Genomic DNA, 8,644 nt, shown 5'->3' on the forward strand with positions numbered 1-8,644 from the left:
TATCTCAGGTAATTTATTGAATACTGTACTGAAAGTGAAAAACAGAATGGTTGTCTGGGTACAAAATTGTTGTAAGTTGTTACCCTCATGATTGTGTGGCTGTCTGCGAGATGTGGCTCACTGCCATGGCCCAGCATCATGAGAGAGAGGATTGTACAGCATATCACTAGCCTGGGAAAAGATCTAAATTCAAAATTCCAAGCATGGTTTCTGCTGGTGTTGCTTTTGTACCATCATAAAATGGAAAAACCATAAACCAAACCACTGTGAGTCAGGGACCATCTGTGTACAGTTTCCTTGGTCATTTCTTAGAGGATATTTAATTCTTTTACTGCATTAGATCTTCACCTACCTCCATATTAGAATCACCTAGGAAGCTTAAGAAACTATTTGCCCCACTTTTTTTTTTTTTTTTTTTTTTTTGCCGTACGCGGGCCTCTCACTGTTGTGGCCTCTCCCGTTGTGGAGCACAGGCTCTGGACGCGCAGGCTCAGTGGCCATGGCTCACGGGCCCAGCTGCTCCGCGGCATGTGGGATCTTCCCGGACCGGGGCACAAACCCGTGTGCCCCCCGCATCGGCAGGCGGACTCTCAACCACTGCGCCACCAGGGAAGCCCCTGCCCCACCTTTCACTATTTAAAGCAGAATTCTGGAAGGGTGAGGACTAGGCAGCCATGCTTACAAATCTTCCCAGGTGATTCTAATTTGAGTCTAGAAGCACTGCTCCACCTACAATTCTGAGTATCCTGACAGGGATTACATTCTTGTACAATAGAAAAGTCTTGTACAAATGAAAAGTCTTTTCATTATCAGAGTAAATTTCAAGTCACCTAACATTGTTTCCATCTAATACTTAATATCTGCATACGAATGCAGCCAAGTTAATGCAGAATTATTTCTCCTGTATGTACTTATTAATCATAATGGACTTCTACCTACATTTGAAAAGGCAGCACATATATGGGCAAGTCACATGACTTATTCCATCAAGATCATGCTGAGTGTTTGGTGCAATAACTGTAGGACTTCCTGGGCCAAGTTCTCCAGGTTTTATCTGTGTATGGGTTAGTTCATCATAAAATAGCACACATGAACTGGTCTTCCCTTCCTTAAGATAAAGATTTAAAGACATTCTCACTATTTATAAAGAGAAATATGAGGAACATCAATTTCAAGGAATGTCTCTAAATTTCCTACGACTTTCATTGAAGAGACAGTGTCAATGTTCAGATGTGGCCCACCTGGGAAAAGTTGACGGCTTGCAGTCAACTCTCCTTTAGCACAAATAGAGGGGCTGCAGATTATGTTTAAATGATCATTCTTTAAACACATACTTATTTTGTGCCAGGCATGCTTCTCACTCCAGGGAACATAGCAGTAAAAAACAAAAGGATAAAAATATTTGTCTTCATGGAGTTTATGTTTCAATATGAGGAAACAGACAATGAACAAAATCTGTGAGTTAAGAAACTTGATGGTTGTATATGTTTTGGAGAAAAATGTGCAGGGAAGGGGAATAAGGACAGTTGAAGTGGCAGAGGGTTAATTTTAAATGGGGAGACCAGGAAAGACTTACAGCAAGAAGGTGATATTTTAGGAAAGGCTTGGAAGTGAAGCACCTAGCCAGGAAGACATTATCTGGAGAGCAGCAACTGTAGAGCCTGGTGTTTTCCGATAAAAGCAGCAGGACTGTATTTCTGGAACAGGGAGCAAGGGTGAAAGAAGTTCCTGTGGATGGTGGGTTTGTGGGGATTGTGAACTTCTGTTGCTGATGGTGTTGCCAAACAAGTTAGTGCCATTTGAAGGAGAGTCTATAAAGTGTTCCCCATCCAATGAATACTTGGAACAGATAAAGTTTATGGGTCCTCATGAGATCTCATGATTCTTGATAGCTGCAAAGACACACTTTACTCTTACTGGGCAGGTGTCTTCAATTTCCAAACCAGTGGGGGAGAAACAGTGAAAAGTCAAATTCAGTTCCTCCTTATTGAAATATAAACTCCACGCAGGCAAAGAGTTTTACATTTTTTATTCCCTTTTTCCCCAGGAGCTAGAAGTGTACAAAAATGTATATTTGCTACAAAATGAATATTTGTTTAGAGAATCATCATTTAAGCTTACAATTAATCAGTATCCCCTCTATTCTTGTTAAGGATAAGTTAAAGGAAAATGAATCAATTTGTTTAGAGTTAAAAAGAATGATTTGGGGTTGTGATGTTGATACGCCTTTCTTTATAATCATGAAAATATTTTAAAGAGTGAAGACAATTGGTCATATTACAATTTTGCCACTTAAAAGTCATGTATTTTCAGGAGCAGATATCTCTTCTCTCAGTTACCTGCATGCCCCAATTCCTCAGATTTTACTTTCTCTATTCAAATGTCATCTTCCTTGACCACCTTATCTCAGTGTGCCTTCCCTACCCTTACCTGTTACTCTCTATTTCCTTTACTCTGCTTCAGTTTTTCATAATATGGGTTATGAGTTAAATTTTGTCCCCACCCCCTAAAATATATGTTGAAGCTCTAACCTTCAGTACTTCAGACTGTGACCTTATTTGTAAATAGGTTCTTTGCAGATGTAGCTAAATTAAGTTTATTGGGGTGGGTCCTAGTCCAGTATGACTGGTGTCCTTATAAAAAGGAGAAATTTGGACACAAACATAGACATATATAAAGGAGTCTGTGAAGAGACACAGGGACAATGCCATGTGAAGATGGAGGATTGGAGTGACACATCTATCAATACAAGCCAAGCATTCCTGGCAAACCCCCAGAAGCTAAGAAAAGTCAAGGGAGATTTCCCTTCAGGTTTCAGAGGAATCATGGCCCTGCAGATACCTCAAGTTTGGATTTCTAGCCTCCACAACTATGACAATAAATTTCTGTTGTTTTATGTGACGCAGTTTGTGGCACTTTGTTGCGGCAGCTCTAGAAAACAAATACACCACTTGACGTGTGATATACCATTTCTTTGTTGAGTTTCTGCCTGCTCCTACCAGGCTCTTTAAGTTCCATGAGGAAAAGGATGTAATGTATTTTGTTTGCCTTTGTACCCGAGTACTTAGAACAGTGCCTGACACTCAAAAATTTTTGCTGAAAGAATGTAGAGCTAAACTATTTTATTTTTCCCATTCTTTTTTTTTTGTTGTTGTTGGGGGATGGCTGTTATTTGTTCTTTCTAAAGATTGATCCACATCCAGGATTGGAGAGGTAGGAAAATTTTCAATAATTGTAAAATCATATAGTGGAAATTTTCACTCTATATTTTATTATGGTTCCCTAAAAATATACTCTTTGGTAGGAACTAATTCTCTGTGTGGAGGGTCTTAAACATCTCTGAGCATGTCCAGGAAAGCACTGTGACCAGGATAGAGCCATTGCTTGCCCAGGAGATCCTATTGGGCACTTAGGATTAGGTTATCCTTCATGTGTGTCAGCCTCTTGCCTGCTGATTGTCAAAGGAAGTGGGAGCAGGTTCTGTCTGGATGGCTCCATCTCCTTCCCTTTTGCTCTTAGTGACCTCTGCTGTTGTAAAGCAACACTGCTGCTTGCCAGCAGAGCTGCTCTCTGATTTCTGACCAGGAAAACCATCAATAATAAATCTCATCATTCTGAAAAATAAAAATACCCCCAGGCATCAAAGTCCACAGTGACTTCCGTGGTTTTCTTAGGTTTGAAAGTGGTTTGTGAGAATGTCTTCAGACTTCAGCGTTTCTGACAGAGGCAGGTGGGGGCTGTATGACCTCAAAAGAGAAAAGGAAACTTGATAGATGCATCTTGCACCTTCCCTTGACCACCAGATGTGCCTTCTGCCACAGCTTGCTGCAACTCCAATTATTGAGGTCACATCAGAGATTTATTTATTTGTTAGTTTTCAGTAAAGAAGGTATGTGGTTCCATTAATCCTCATCCTTATCTAATTCAACCACCTCATCTGGCCGACTCATATGAGGAAAAACAATACTGTCCCTTTGTTTAGGTAGGCAATCTAATGTGACTCACAATAAAACACTTTTTAGGTTAATTATCTTAGTGAAGTCCTTCTAATAAGGTAGAAGCACGATATTGTAAAATAAGAAGCATAAAAACAAAATGTGTATGTGCATAAATATCCTTTCTAATACATGAGTTTTGGAAAGTCCCAAATTTCATGAACCATTAGCCTGATTTATATTGATGTTATATAATCCTTTCAAAAACAAAATTGTGTAGATGTTGCCATCTACTGTTTGCCTAGATACATACTAGTACATATAATTCACTTTATATAACAATATTCTTCCCTCTAACTGCATTTCTTTTTCTGCAAAGATCATTTTAACCTCAATGCCTTCTTCTTTTGAAGTGATTTATTTACTTACTTACTTTTAAGTACTGTACCCAAAGGGTCATTACAAGAAATTCTTCCACTGATACATTGGAAAAATCCTGAGAAAGTGACCTAATATTCCTTAAATCTTCTCCAATATGTTGACATCATTTTGAAGTTGGAAAAGAGATGCAGTATCTATAATTGAAACTCCACTTTAATAATGCTTTAGTCTCTAATCTAATTCAAAGAGGTTAAGATTACTGGATTGCTGTTAGTTTTATTTTCAGATTCAAATTCAAGACATGTATAAAATAAATATCTGGTTGGTTTTTTTTTCCTGTAAATACATTTAGATGTCAGTGATTGTGTCAGATTCTTTTTATTAGGATAAAATACCAATTAGTTTACTTAACAATTGTTTTTTTGAATTGTTTGCTTTGTAGTTTTTTGATGTGTATGTAGCACTTTTTAAGTATGCTGTTGATTCAATCTGGAAATGTAAAGTTTAAAAATTCTGTGCACTTACAGCTCAGACTAATTTTAGTGCTCTGAGATAATACATGGTCTTCAAACATATAACTATGACTAGACCCAGTAACAATCATAAGTAAAATCTGTGAACTGTTTTACAGTTTATAAATTTCTTCAAATATTTTAGTTAATTTGGTACTAGTAATAATACTGTGAAGTAATTAGTACAGTAATTGGTTTTTTATAGGTATATTCAGCTTTATGAAGAAAACATACTGAAATATTAGGGGAAAACAGAATTTTTTTTCTGACTCCACTAAATACTATAAAATCTCTTGATACTTTTACAGAAACTAATCCTTTTTTTCAGGAGAATATCCAAGGAAAAAAAATTATCGTTTTTTTCAATGACATAATGACTGGGGAAAAAAAGCTATGAACATATGTAAGCTAGTATTTAGATGTTGAATTTGCACAAGGACCCCAAGTGGGAATAGAAGCATTGTGTTTAATGCAGGCCAATGATCTTTTATATAGAATTGTTCCATGATACTCTTTTTTATTTTTTGTTAGGTTCAGAGGTACAGTGTAGTGATTCAATAGTTTTATAAATTATACTTTATTTAAAGTTATATTAAAATAATGGCTATATTTCCCTGTGTTTCTTCTCTATTTTATAGTTTGTACCTCTTAATCCCATACCCTTATCTCGCTCCTCACACCTTACCTCTCCCCATTGGTAACCACTTCTTTGTTCTCTCTGTCTGTGACTTTGTTTCTGTTTTGTTATATACAATCTTTTGCTTCAGTTTTTTAGATTCTTCATATAACTGATAACATACAGTATTTGTCTTTCTGTCTGACTTATTTCACGAAGCATAATACTCTCTAGGTCCAATCACATTGCTGCAAATTTCATTCTTTTATGGCTGAGTAATATATATATATATATATATATATATATATATATATATATATACCACATCTTCTTTATTCATTTATCTATTTATGGACACTTGGGTTGCTTCCATATCTTGGTTATGGTAAATAAGCTGCTGTGAAAATTGGGGTGTTTGTCTCTTTTTGAATTAGTGTTTTCATTTTCTTTGGATATATACCAGCAGTGGAACTGGTATCATATGGTACTTCTATTTATAATTTTGAGGAATTTCCATACTGCTTTCCATAGTAGCTGCAACAATCCCACCTACAGTGTACAAGGGTTCCCTTTTCTTCACATCCTCACCAACATTTGTTATTTATGGACTTTTTGATGACAGCCATTTTGACAGGTGTGAGGTGATATCTCATTGTGGTATTGACTTGCTGTCTCTGATGATTCGCGATGTTGAGCACTTTTTCATGTGTGTGTTGGCCATCTGCATATCTTCCTTGGGAAAATATCTATGCATGTCTTCTGTCCATTTATTAATTGGGTTGTTGGTTTTTGTGATTTTGGATTGTATGAACAGTTTATATATTTGGATATTAATCCCTTATCAGACATATCATTTGCAAAGCCTTGGCTGTACAGGAGTCTTTCTGCTAGTCTCCAGTTAGTTTTCAGGGAGAATTATTCCATGTGTAGATGTATCTTTGATGTGTTCTTTGGAAGAGGTGAGTTCTGCATCTTCCTACTCTGCCATCTTGATCCAAGTTCATTACTATAGTAATTTTTTTTTCATATTACAGTAATAGTGAAAGAAATCAAGGTATTTGTTGACTATTACATGGCCAAAAGAACTATAAATCTAGTTTTCTTAACTCCAGAGCTTATTCACATTTATTGTTCCTTATGAGTTAGTTTAATTAATTTACATATAGGTAATCAACTTTTTTCAACTTTTGCTTATTGAGTGAATAGTTTAAAAATATTCAAGACACAAATTGGCCAATATGGCAGAGTAGAAAGACCCTGAGCTCACCTTCTTTCACATACACACCAAAATCACAACTATCTGCAGAACAACCATCAATGAAAAAGACTGAGACCTACAAATAAAGATCTTCTACAACTAAAGATATAAAAAAGGAACCACAATGAGATGGGTAGGAGGAGTAGACTCACAATATAGTCAATCCCATACCCCTGGGCAGGCAACCTACAAATTGGGGAATAATTACATTACAGAGGTTTTTCTAAAGGAGTGAGAGGTCTGAGCCCCATGTTGGGCTCCCCAGCCTGGGGCTTCTGCAATGGGAAGATGAGCTCTTAGAGTATTTGATTTTGAAGGAGAGTGGAGCTTACATTTAGGATTCCCAGAGGGCTGGGGTAAATAGAGATTTTACTCTTAAAGGGTGCACACAAAATATCACACACTCCAGGACTGAGGGCAGAAGCAGTAATTTGAAAGAAGCCTGTGTCAAACCTATTTGCTGAACTTAGAGAGGCAAAAAGCAACTGCAACTCACCCTGGGGGCATAGACACAGGTAACAGCCATTTTGGGGAGCTCCTTTTACCACGTGGACACTAGAGTTGGCAAGTGCCATTGCAGCATCCTCCCTCTAGCTCATTAGGCCAAGACCTGGCCCCATCCAAGAGCCTGTAGGCACCAGTGCTAAGACTCTTCAGGCCAAACAACTAACTTGGTGGGGACACATCATCCATCAACAGACAGGCTACCTTAAGACCCCCTGAGCCCACAGCCTCCTCTGGACATGACCCTGCCCACCAGAGGACCCAGGATGCAGCTGTACACAACACTGGGCAGACATGAGTTCCAGAATTCCTTGGTCCCTGGCCTTGCCTTCTAGGGAGCCTCCTCTAGCCTCTGGACAAGCCTCACCCACCAGAGGGCTGACACCAGACTCAAGAAAACCACAGTCCTGCAGCCTGCAGATCCAGCCTACCTATCAGCAGGACAGACCCTTCCCTGGGATCACCTGGGCCCTGGTACTGCCCACTAGAAGGCCAACACAAGTTTTGGGACACCCTGGACCCATACTCAACTGTGTCAGAAACCACCCCTTCCCCCAATTGATCTGACACCAACTCTGAGAAACCTGGGTCCTACAAGCAGTTTCCAGGACCCAGCTTTGCCTGTCAGTAGTGCAGCACTTGACTTCACCTACCAGTGGGTAGGCAATAGCACTGGAGTCTTCTTGACCCCAACTCAACCCACTAGTGAACTAACATAAGCCCTGGAGACCCCTGGAGTTCTGAAGTCAGCCATTCATGATGCAGTACCACCAGCAGCAGCCTCTACACAAGGCATGACCTGGAAACAAACCAGACTGGGAGCAACAAAGTCCATGAGACCACCCACATAATCTGTCCCCCACAAGAGAAGGACCCATGCAGCCCTCATAACAGGAACCCCTAGAGTAAATAGCTTGGGACATGAGAGTGGGGTACACTGCTGGGATGCATGGGACATCTCCTACAAAATGTCACTTCTCCAAGATTGGGAAACATAACCAATCTACTAGATACATCAAAATAAAAACAGCAACTTAGGCAAAATGAAGCAATAGAAGAACGTGTTCCAGACAAAGGAACAAGATAAAACCCCAGAAGAAGAACCAAGTGAAGTGTAGATAAGCAATTTACTCAAGAAGAAATTCAGGGTAGTGATTGATTGTAAAGATGTTCAAAGAACTCTGGAGAAGAATGGGTACACAGAATTAGAAGTTACACATTTTTAACAAAGAGTTACAATTATAAAGAAGAACCAGAGATGAATAGAGTAACCAAAATGAAAAATACACTAGAAGGAATCAACAGTAGGTTAAATAATACATAAGAATGGATCAAAGAGCTAGAAGACAGAGTAGTGGAAATCACTACTGCTGAACAGAAAAAAGAAAAAAAAAGAAAATAATTGAGGACAGTTTAAGAGACATCTGGGACACTATCA

Source organism: Phocoena sinus, chromosome 12, assembly GCF_008692025.1.
Source record: "Phocoena sinus isolate mPhoSin1 chromosome 12, mPhoSin1.pri, whole genome shotgun sequence".
NCBI lineage: Eukaryota > Metazoa > Chordata > Mammalia > Artiodactyla > Phocoenidae > Phocoena > Phocoena sinus.